Genomic DNA, 11,686 nt, shown 5'->3' on the forward strand with positions numbered 1-11,686 from the left:
ACTAAGCCCTTTAGCCCACCACTGCCAAAATTTGGACTAGTGGGCAAGCCAACTTGCTACGTACCATAACAGTGGTTAGTACAAATGGCTACAAGAACAGAGAAATGGAAGCAGGGTATGGGGGGAGGACGGCAACAAGGCACTTTCAAGTCAATATATCCTCAGGGCTGGTGTAAGGTTAAAATCCTCTAAACCAGTAAATTTTTTTAAGTAAACTTTGTGATAACAGAACACAGATGCCTGAGTGATTCTAAATAAAAACTGAACTATATGATAGTGCCCACATTGATCCAGCTATATGCTAAGCAACCATGTTCCACAAGAGATGGAGACTGTATTGAGACACTGAAGTATTCGTTTTATTTCCACAATCTAGATGAAATATCCCTCAAGGCTTTCAAATTCCCTTTGCTCTGAGTTCATGCTCCCCAAGCAGCTCTGATTACCAACTCAAATTTCCTCAATACCTTGATACTTAGGTAGCTGTTATAACCTAGATAGTAGACACAAAAAATTCCAGTACGTGAAAGGAATATTCCTTCTCAATCACCCTCTTACCATAATCAATTTGAGTTTGATAACTATGAATATATCCCTTATGACCCAACTAGCTTATAGTGTTCTGGCAAATCCAGAACTGAACCAACAAAACTCATGCCCAGACTCTATAAAAGGCCTTGTGCTCACCATGGTACTGTCACCTAATAATCACTTTCAGCACCATATAGCTACCTTTTCAGACATTTCTTCAAAAAACAAAACCACCTATGTTTAAGAAGCACCATTAAGATCACAAAATATGCCTTGCAAAGTCATAGGTAAATTGAACAAATTCCTTTAAAAAGGATACTTTTGATTACTTAATCAAATTAGGACTTGAAATAAAACTGTTTCTGATATGATCAAAATAAGAATAGATAAAAGAAAGATACCTCAAATAAAGCATAATTTTTATTACTATAATTTAGTCCAAATGGATGGCTAATTGATACCGATAAAAATTCATCATCACCAAAGATTTAACTTTAGTGTGCTTTAAACCAAAGCAATTTTATAATACAAACCTTTAATGGGTTGAAATTTTTATGGTAAGACAAACCAAAAAGCACTACAAAAGAATGGAAGAAGCAGAAAGCACAGAGAGGTAAACTCTCAATAGAAAATACTGAATGCCTATACTGACACACCACACCTCCCACCACCCCCTCTCAACCCCAACAGCTCTCTTACCCTGTGACAAACAAAAACAGGTACACCCAAACAGCTCTGAAACACACTGATGGGAAGTCTAGTTTTCTACCTATTCTGTAAATGGAAAGCATCATTCTCCACAGCTGTGACATCTTTTATGAGCACTAAAGTCACTTAATAGAATACTGAAATTTTATATCAGTATGTTTCACGTCTAGCTCTAAAAGTCCTAACATATTTCTTGCTATTTTTTTTCATTTTTATTACACTTTAAATTCTCATTCTTAGATTTAACATTGGCTTTTTTCATCTTACTTCTTTCAGTTAAAATATATCAGAAGGTTAAAACCTTGTAAGTATGTACATAATAGCTTATTAGACAGAGTAGATATGCATGGGAGTGAGAAACAGGAACAATTCTCAGGGAAAGGTATTCAGATATAGCAAAATGCTGCCAGCAATATTTTAAGAAATGTGAAATGAGTGAGAATCATTTTATACATTTTAAGCCAGAAGGAATCCATTACATGACAAATATACGGGAACTTAAATGAAATAATATTCTTATACTGAGGCTGTAGCTTCGGTTTAATAAATTATGATTGAATAAACTATGCCCAGAGCTTCAGTTGTATATGACATTAATTATAAAGCTACACATTCTTCTCAATATTATTTAAGTGCATTTACATACTAATAATGCTATAATTACATAATCACTTAAAAAGATTACTCAATGATGTAATCTGAGCCCCAAATGTCATAAACTACTCCAGAATATCAGAGGAAAACTAATGTAAAAATTAGTCTCACTAGAGAGCTATTAAAAATACTATTAAAATGCCCAAATAGAGGCCAAATTTCTATAGAGTCACAATAAAAAAAATTATTTTCACTTTAGACCTAAGGCATTTTATTTCATCCAAATCCTAATCTGCAAATAAACTCATCTGAGGCCACTGATAACCACTACAGAAACTTTTAGAAATAAAGTTTCCATATCTTTTTTTCAAATAACAAGAATAAAGGGAATTTCTACAGGTTTCGTTTCTGAATGTCTGATTACAGAAAAGGTATGGGAAAAAAAAAAAATGACTGTTGCACTCAGGTGCAAATAATTTTTATGAAGAAAAAGTAGTCCATAAATCATTGTAATTAGCTACAAGTATAAAATCGCTGTCTTGTCTCTCTAAAATACAAATGAATAAAAATTTTCCAAATTACAACTCTTTAAACATTATCTCCTAAATTAACATTTTTAAATTATCTTTAAAATTAATTCCTAAATAGCTAATTTGATCCGATTAGCTCATCTACAGGGAAGATAAATTGAAATGCCAGGGTTATAAACACAAAGTGCTACTTTCCAATGACAGTTTCAAAGACAGTGAAATATATACATTGATATGTTTACTTCAAACTCAAAGTAAAACTTCGTTTTTAAACACAAAACAGTAAGGCAGTCCTTCCTAAAACATGTATTAAGAGTTTACATATTATTCCTTCTTCAGCACACAAATTGTCTAAGCTTGTGTTAGCTATATACTCTATGTTGCAATTACAGTCCTAGAAATTATCAACCTACAGTAAATGAAACTCACATGTTCCATAAAAATGAAATTATTTGGCTTGAAATATTACTGATAACATAAAAGCAACTATAGGCACTCCATAAATCCAGATTACTATCTAGATAAGCCTTTTAATAGCATCTAATAGTATAAAACTGCAAAAACAAGTGTTCATTTGAGCTCTTACAACAAGAAAACGTTTTATCCTGTTATCCGTTATCTCGCGGTCTTCCCACTCACGTTTCAAACTTTTCTAAGATGTAAAATAATTCATATTATATGTACAATATCTAGCAATATCCATCTTTAAACTTAACTGTAAAGGTATTTATGCACAGAATAATAGTGGAACACTCGATTTTGGAGGAAAGGGCGCTGTAGGAGAGAATGGGGTATGACATTATATGAAAACACTCCATCTTCAGCATCAGCCCACATACGGAACTCCAAAGAGCCAAGGAGCATCCAAACTGTCTGAATAAAGGCAAATATTTAGATTCTCAAGGTCCAGTCTGAATTATCACATAGTCAGAAACATACTTTTTAAAGAATCAGGGATTAAAAACTAATTAGAGCTTAAAATCTTTCTGAACTGCGAGATAATTTGAGGGTAAACCCTAGGACCTCCTTTAGTACTTTTTAAATAAAAATCTTTGAGTGGACTCTCAAGAATACACAATACAAAACGATGAACCTTGAAAACATGCAAATGGGTCTAACAGCCACCGAGCACAGGATGATGTCTTTCTAAAGCGGCCTTAATTTCCTTAAGGGAAGATGGATTGGACATTTCTGGTTGGTCGTGGGGGGAAAAAAACCCACAAGAAGCCACGCTTTATCTTCATTAGATATGGTAAAGGGCAAAATGATCAAAACATTACGAGGAAAGAAGGAGAAGAGAAGGGAGAGGGGGAGAAGTGGGGCGGTGGGGGGGGGGGGAGCAGGAGAGAATAGAGGGAATCCAGTTTCAAACCAGGCCAGTGGGGGCTGCAGAGGAGACACCAGAGGAAAATGGGCTTCCTTGCCAAACTGTGACAAGCACCAGGAATCACAAAAGACCAGTACAAAACACACCCCACACCAGAGCACACACAAATACACCCCACAAGGTCTTCTCCGGGCGGGCCACCGGGGTGCGGCGGCGGAGCCGGACCCGGCACTCGCCAGCAGAGACACCATGTGCAGCAATTATGCAATTAGGGAAAACAGCAAAAGATCAAGCCGGGCACTTTCCACCGTGACATTTATCCCGTACTTTTGCGAAGACTTAGTTCCAGGATGCGGCTGGGAGAGGGCAGGGGCTGGGGGGGGTAGAGAGGGATGGGGAACTGAGAACGGAAGGGGGTAGAAGAAGGGCAGGGAGGGAAGAGGCGGGGGGGGGATGGGAAGGAGGGGTAGAAAGGGCGAGCAACCCGGGCAGGAGGCTCGCGGGAGGCGGCGCAGAGAACAGGGCACGCCGGGGAGCGAGGAAGGGGGACGAGGGCGCGAGCGGTCCCAGCAGAGAGCCCCGGCGTGGAGGGGAGGCCGGGAGAGCGGGGGGACGCCGCGAGAGGGAGGGCGCCCGAGGAGGGCAGGCACCGGCGCGGCCCGAGCGAATACCTGAGGGAGGGGTGTCCCTGCAGGTCGCGGGCTCGCACCGCAGCCCGAGAGAGACGGCTGCCGAGGCGCGAAGGAGGAGGGGCTCCGGGGAGGCCCCGGGGACGGGATGTCCCCCGCGGACCGTCTAGTCACCGACAGCCGGACCCACGCACCACGCACCCGACCACGCCTGTCCCCGCCGCGCTCGCGCCCGCCCAGACTCACCCTCAGCGCCGCCGCTGCCGCCGCCCCCGGCCGTTCCAGCTCCGGCTCCTGAGGCTGCTGCCCGCGGCTGCCGCTCTGGCTGCCCCCGAGTCCTGGAAAGTGAAGCCACCACCTCCGGGAGCCGCCGCCGCCGCCGCCCGGCCGTCCGCGCGCGCGCCCGCGACTGCGCGTGCCCGCGCGCCAGCCCGGGAGAGACCGCGAGAGCGCGAGCCCCACGTCGGCCGTGCGGCGCCGCGCGCCTCCCTCCGCCCCCATCCCTCCTCCCCCGGCGCGCGGCCGCGAGGGGGCGGGGGCGGGCGCGCGCACGGGCGGGCTGCCCCGTCGGCGGGGAGAGGGGGCGGGGAGGCCGTGCGGAAAAGTGACGGCCGGGTCCCGCGTGCAGGCCGGGCTGTGGCGGGAGTGGGGCGAGGGGCGTCCCACGGGGAATGAACGGCAGGGACGGGGAGAGGTGGGGGAAACCGAGGCTGAAGAGGCGGCTTGAGGGGAGGGGACGCGGGGACCTTGACGGGCACGCGCATTAAAGGGAAATGCTGGGTGGGGGGTGGGGGTTGACCTCAGGGACGGCGGAGGGAGGGGAGGCCTTTTCCCCCCGCCAACCACAGCCCCTGACTTAGCACTCGCCTCAGCCCTTTCCGAAAGCATCTGCAGGAACTGAACCCTGCTGACACACTAACCCAAACTTGTGGGCCCGTGGTGCCCACATGCACCCAAGACAGGAAAACTTCACATTGGTCTGGAAAGTTCGCCCAGGCTAAGCCTGACTCTTCACCCGACATGCAGCACCAAGGTCCTTCTGCCTTTTGGCTCTGCCTGTCCCAGAATGCACACCAGCCGGTAGCAAGGAGCTCCAAGCCATTTAGCGCTTGGGTATTGGGGAGAAAGGTGAGCGGACAGAGGTGCTGCAGTATCAGAGATAGTGGGAAGCTGCCTTAATGCCCAGTTGAAGGGTGTGGGAACAGTAGCAGTACTGTGAACGAACATTAGTTTCTTCTATAATCTTTACCCCAAATAACCATTTAAAAAAAAAAACTGTACCTGCTTTGCAAATTCACCTTGCACGAAATTTCCCCTACCCCCACCTCCAGCCCCATCTTGGACAACAGCAATGGAGTGCTATTGCTGATCCTAAACCGCTCCTATGTAGAGACTCTGGCTGTATGTGAAAAAGTTGTCCTGCCCAGACAGAGCTGAAGACAGAACCACCCACCCACCCAAGAAAAGGAAGAGACCTAGTATATACTAAGTCCCTTGAACATAATCTAGTCACATACATAATTAGGTGAGGAAAGCAAGCCTATACCAGGTGCCCTGAGCCAAGCATGGGGCAATGAGCAGAGTTGAGAGCAACTTAAGCAGCCCTAAGGCAATCAGTGCAATAAGACAAGAAGACAAGTCAGAAGCCATGCATATGTCTGCAGCTGAAAATTCTTTTATAAAATGCCTTTTTGAAGAATTGACTATTGCTTTATGTCATCCATGAAAATTGCTTCAAAAAAGTATTGGCTTCTAACCTCTGTAAATCACCATTGAGCAAAAAGTGAACGCATTCTTGTGTGTCACTTCTATGTGTCACTCAAAGTTATCAACAGGCCCTGTTCCCCTTAAACTCTAAAAATACACTGGAGGATTAGAAATTAACATATCCTAGGATCATCAATTTTATAGCCACCTACATCTCTCACATGGTGCAATATACTAGCAGGCATGGTACAATATATTAGTAGGAAAAGAAAACATAAAATGTATCATATTTGCTTTTTAATATTTAGAATATGACCAAATAGAGCATTTCATAGACTGCCTTAAGTGTGGGTATAATTTATTTTACCTCATAAAACCTCTGTATATTATTATTTTCATTTTATCAAGTGTGTTTTAAGAATATATAAATATCAAAGCCTTCCATGTGTTTTGCGACTATTTAGTGAGGACAGATGACAGAATACCCATTTCCTAGATCTCTATGCTATACTGCAAATAAACTGTGTGAGATTTTATATATACTCTTCTGTATATATCCTGTTGATTTTTTGTTTGTATACAACGAATATTTTAAAACAAATAATCTTCAGTTACAGAAAGTATCAAAGTTGTTTTTTAGTCATTGGTCATTGTCACCTGGTCCAGCGATGCAGCAACTTTTGTCTTTGTGGAAAGGATTGGAGGAGGTTTCACTGCTTAATTGCTAAAGCTGTGGTTGCTGCAGTACTTTGTTTGCCTGTAGATGTTTTAACTGCAATTTAGTATTTACTAAGTTCAAAATGAGTATAATACAAATCAGAGTTACCATTTTTATTCATTCAAGGAATGTTTATTGATACCAGGCACTGTCTAGGTGGTAGAGATATGACATTGAATAAAAGAGAAAAATCCCTGTCCTCAGAGCTTCCCTATCTCCGACCCTTCTCTGTTTTACACTCTATGTACAATTCATCAGCAAATTCTGTTGATTCTGCTCTCAAAAATATATGCTGAAAGTGTCCACTTCTTTCCACCCCTCTCCCCACTGCTAATGCCCTGGTCCAAGCCACCATTATCTCAATAAAAGTCTCCTACCTGATCTTTCTACTTCCCACTGTCCATTTTCCCCACCACCACTACCACACTCACACACACACACACACACACACACACACACATATACACACAGCAGTCCGAATGGTCCTTTGAAACAAAGGTTAGATTATGTCTCTCTCCTTTCCTCAAAAATTCCAGTGGCTTCCCATCCTAGACCAACAGCCAAAGTTCTTATAATTGCTACATTCCCTATATGATCAGCCTGCCACCCCCAACCAGGACCCTTCTAACATCACCTTGTACAATTTCACCTATCCTCATCTCCCTCCAGCCACACCGACTTTGCTATTATAGAATACACCAAACATTCTTCAGGCTCAAGACTTCTGTACTTAATTCCTATCTCTAGAACATTCTTCCCTCCCCCCCTTCTCCAAAATTTCCTCTCCCTTTCCTCTGCTTTATTTTTCTCCATGATCATCATGTACCATAATATATTTTTTACATATTTATCTTAGTCTCCCACTTCTACTTCCTTCTTCCTTCATCCTCCTTCCCCCCCCCCACATAAATGCATCTTGAGAAAAAGGATTTTCTTGGCTGGGGTTCACTGCTATATATATTCAGTGTTGCTTGAGTGAATGAAATTGACCTTTTTCAGTTGATGACATAATAGATATTGTTTTAATTTCCTCAGTAATAACAATTAGCTCTTACTGTGTTCTTAATTTATGCTGGAAATGTGCTAAGCACTTTACATATACTGTGTCACAACCACCCCATAGGTTGGCTTCATCCCATCAACCCCACTGTAAAGATGAGAACACTGAGCTGCAGAGGGATTAAGTCACTTGCCCAAAGTCACACACCTGGTGAGGAACAGAGCTGGGATTTGAAATCAGCAGTTTGGCTCTGGAGTCTGAATTTCAGGATACTTTACCATGAGTTCAGTGTTACAAACATAGATTTTTATTTGATTTTTCATAGTTTCACTCCCCTGAGACACAAACTTGGTCTCTAAGACAAAGTTTCCTCACCTTCTTTCTATTTCCTACTCTGGTCCATCAATCTGTCATCATAAACTCCCTCTCTCCTTTCCTTCATTTCTTATTTCTGGGCATTAATATAGAGCCTACATTTTTCCCCCTAGAAGTGGCAAATGGGAATGTTTTAAAAGGGTCCTTCTTATAACTTTGTTACTGCCAAGTTTGTGAGCTGGTAGAGTCAAAATTAGTTTTCCAGTTTGGCTGGATAGGTGATAGAAAATATCTCTGGGGTGGGGGGAACTGGGCTGGGTTTCAGCAGAAAGCATTAACCTGGTAGAGCCCTGATGCTTGTTTAGGCAGCTTCTATTCTTGTTAGACACCCAATGATCAGGGGTTATTAAATATTTGGATTATACCCCCTGAAATAAATATCATATTAGCTCAGGATTACCAAAGATTAGGACCTTGAGAGAATGGGATAGAAAACAATGATCTTTTGCTTACAGTGTGACTTGTGAGAGGCGATAAGCACCCTGTAGTCCCTGAATGTTTTGTATACTTAAGAAGAGCAACACTGATGTGGGAAAATTGAAGTTCCATTAGAGCTGAAACCCCACTGCCTAGTACAGTACTGACACAAAGGTACAGATCAGGTGCTTAACAAATATTTGTTGGGTAAAGGAATAAATGAATGAATGAATGAATTTCTAACAGGAAATGGAAAGAGTACTGAGGACAAATTCTCCTGACTTTCTCACTTAGTGGGAAATTGCTAACTGGACTACTATGTATGATTGTACATGTTGTACACCGCAAAATGTTAGCGGGCACCATTCACATAAATTAAGATGGGAACACAGAGGTGTGGCTGCTCCTCTGGCTCCTAGCCCCTGCTGAAGTACAGTAGTCAGTCTCTAAGATGGCCTTAATTATCCCTGCTCCTGATACTCACCCTCTTGTGTAATCCCCTCCCACATCATAGCAGAGTTGGTATGATGCTGAGAGCTGATGGTATGTCACTTCCTAGATTAGTTTATAAAAGACATTAGGGCTTCCATCTTGGTTGTAGGTACACAACCTGCATACTGCAGGTATGCAGTCACAGTTTCCTGTGCGCATGCTCACATACTCTCTCTCTCTTTCTCTCCCTCTCCCCTCTCTCTCTCTTCCTGTCATCACTCGCTCCTGGAGAAGCTAGCTGCCATATTGTGAGCAGCCCTATAAAGAGGCCCATGTGGCTAGAAAACAAGGTCTCCTGTTAACATCCACATGAGTAAGCTCTGAAGCAGATCCTTCAGCTAAGCCTTCAGCCCCGATGACATCTTATCTGCAACTCATGAAAGATCTTGAGCCAGAAATTCCAGCTAAGCCATTCTTGAGCCTTGAGATAATGTTTGTGTTTTCAGCCACTAAGTTTTGAGGGTAATTTGTTATATAGCAATAGATGATCAATACACCGTGCTCTCTCCTCTCTAATAATGAAGTTCCCCCTCTAGTCCTCCACGTATCAAGGATGCTGCTGCTATGTTAGATCCTGCAGGGCAAGGAGTCCCACTCACTCCTGAAATGGGCTGTTACATCCAACTTCCCAGAAACACAAACAGAGAGGCTCAAGTAGGTGCTGAGATATAGGTAAAGGGTCTCAAGAAAGAGCATAGGCCAGGAATGGAAAAAAAGAAAAGTGGTTCAGAGAGGCCATATTTAGACACCACAGGAGTAAGAAAGGAAGAATCTGCTCTGGAGAAGATGATCAGAACAGAAAGGAAAGAATAATGACATATAAGAATCAGACATTTGCTGAGCAATGAGATTGTAGCTGAGGTTTTCTTTGTTATAGTTATTATAATATTATTAGTATGATAAAAAATATTTTTAACTTATAGAAACCTCAGAAAGAAACAGACAGACAGAAAAAACAAAGACTTGCCCTGGCTCATGCCTCTCTGGGGCAGTGCAGAGATGCTTTGGAACTGAGCTGTCTGGATTCATGATCCTGGCTCTATCTCTGCCTTGTTAGGGGATCATGAGCAAGTGACTTAATTTATTACTACCTCAGCTTTCTCCCCTACAAATGGGACTTATTTTAATAGCTAATTCTTACACAGGGTAAGAGGGAAGGTTAAATGAGTTACTATATGTAAGCAACTTGAATAGAGCTTGAAGCAAAGTAAGTACAATAGAAGTGTGAGCTACTAGGCTTCCTGATGCTTTGATAAGTGGGAGATCATGTCACCCTCAAGTCTGGTGTAATTATCTCACTTGAGTTTGCCACTTTCTCTTGCAAATAGTCTCCTAGGTCTGTTACAGCAGCATGTCTCCCTGCATCTTGTACTGTTTAAAAGTCTATGTTCCCTACTTTGCTGTGGGCTCCTCAAGGACAGAGACAAGGCCTTACTTATCTCCATGCCTACACATTAGCATAAAGGGAAGGCACCTGTAAGTGCTGGAGAATGAATGAATATACCTGCTTTTTCAGCTGCCATGTCCCCAAATTATGGAACTCTAGAGATGAGTGTCATTGTTCCATGTCATTCATATCAACAACAATTTCAAAGAATGCATGAACTCTATTATTATCTATGCATTCAGATGGTATACTAATGAATATTTTTCAGTATTTCACAAACACTCTGGCTGTTTCTGCAGATTCCATAAAGAAAAAATGTAGAATCTCCTTATGGCCAAATGAGAAAAGATTTTTGTTTGTTGTTGTTAGCTGTCTTTACCTTATTTTAATTTTCCTTTACTTTTATCTTAATACTGCCTTCTATACATTGAAGTGCACAATTTTTTAACAATACTTTTAATGAGGCATAATTCACAGACCATACAGTTCACCAATTTAATTTATATACTTCAGTGATTTTTTAGTATATTTACATATTCAGGAGAGGGTACAACGTTTATGAAAGGCGAAAAATAAAGACTCTTCTGCTCTCTTTTGTTTCTGTCTATTCTGTTATATTTTTCTATTGTCAAGGGATTACTATAAGAACCCCATAGGTAAACCATTTGTTTAGGCTCTCTGGGATTAATATGCAAACCAAGGTCAAATGAAAACGTAGTACCATCAGACAAGCCAAGTGTCACAGCCCGCATTTGGTGATTCATCTAGCCTGGCCCTATTCGAGTTGTATGATCAAACACTGGGGGAGGTGATCATAATCCTGAAAGACACAATCCTGACTGCCATAATCCCTAATGTTGAAATCCCAAAAGATCAAAATTCCTAAAGTTTAAAATCCTAAAAATCACAATTGGGAAAGATCAAAATCCCCAAAATATAATTATGGAAAAAATAATTTAAAAGATATTTATTTACATTTTTAAATTTGAGAAACATATAAAAACACCACAGAACACTTCATAGGCCACTTTACACAATAAAATAGGCAAAAATAACACACATATTTTTGCAAGCATAAGTATTCAGGTATACTAATGACAGTCAGTCACATGGCTGTAACAGTTATGAGCAGATGAACCACATTCATAAAGAAATAGGTCAAAAAAGGAAATGTATAAACATATATCACTCTGATTGGTAATTGTGTGCTCCCAGCTTTACAACTGTGGTCATCTGGAATACCATGACAAACAACCTAAGTCTTTTGAAGA

General features: G+C 41.8%; 1 protein-coding gene across 2 annotated transcripts in view; it reads right to left on the reverse strand.

The window, feature by feature from the left end:
• LOC123628350 (ubiquitin-conjugating enzyme E2 E2) overlaps positions 1 to 4,810 on the reverse strand; it is a 333,898-nt gene extending 329,088 nt beyond the window's left edge. The window contains exon 1 of one of the 2 annotated variants that reach the window (XM_045538028.1): positions 4,566 to 4,810. The gene's annotated coding sequence lies outside the window, so the exon portion shown is untranslated. Of the gene's footprint in view, positions 1 to 4,361; positions 4,536 to 4,565 lie in introns of those variants that run through there. The other variant, XM_045538038.1, reaches the window with a different exon arrangement.
• Between the last annotated feature and the right edge of the window lie 6,876 nt (positions 4,811 to 11,686).

Source organism: Lemur catta, chromosome 1 (genome assembly GCF_020740605.2).
Source record: "Lemur catta isolate mLemCat1 chromosome 1, mLemCat1.pri, whole genome shotgun sequence".
NCBI classification, from domain to species: domain Eukaryota; kingdom Metazoa; phylum Chordata; class Mammalia; order Primates; family Lemuridae; genus Lemur; species Lemur catta.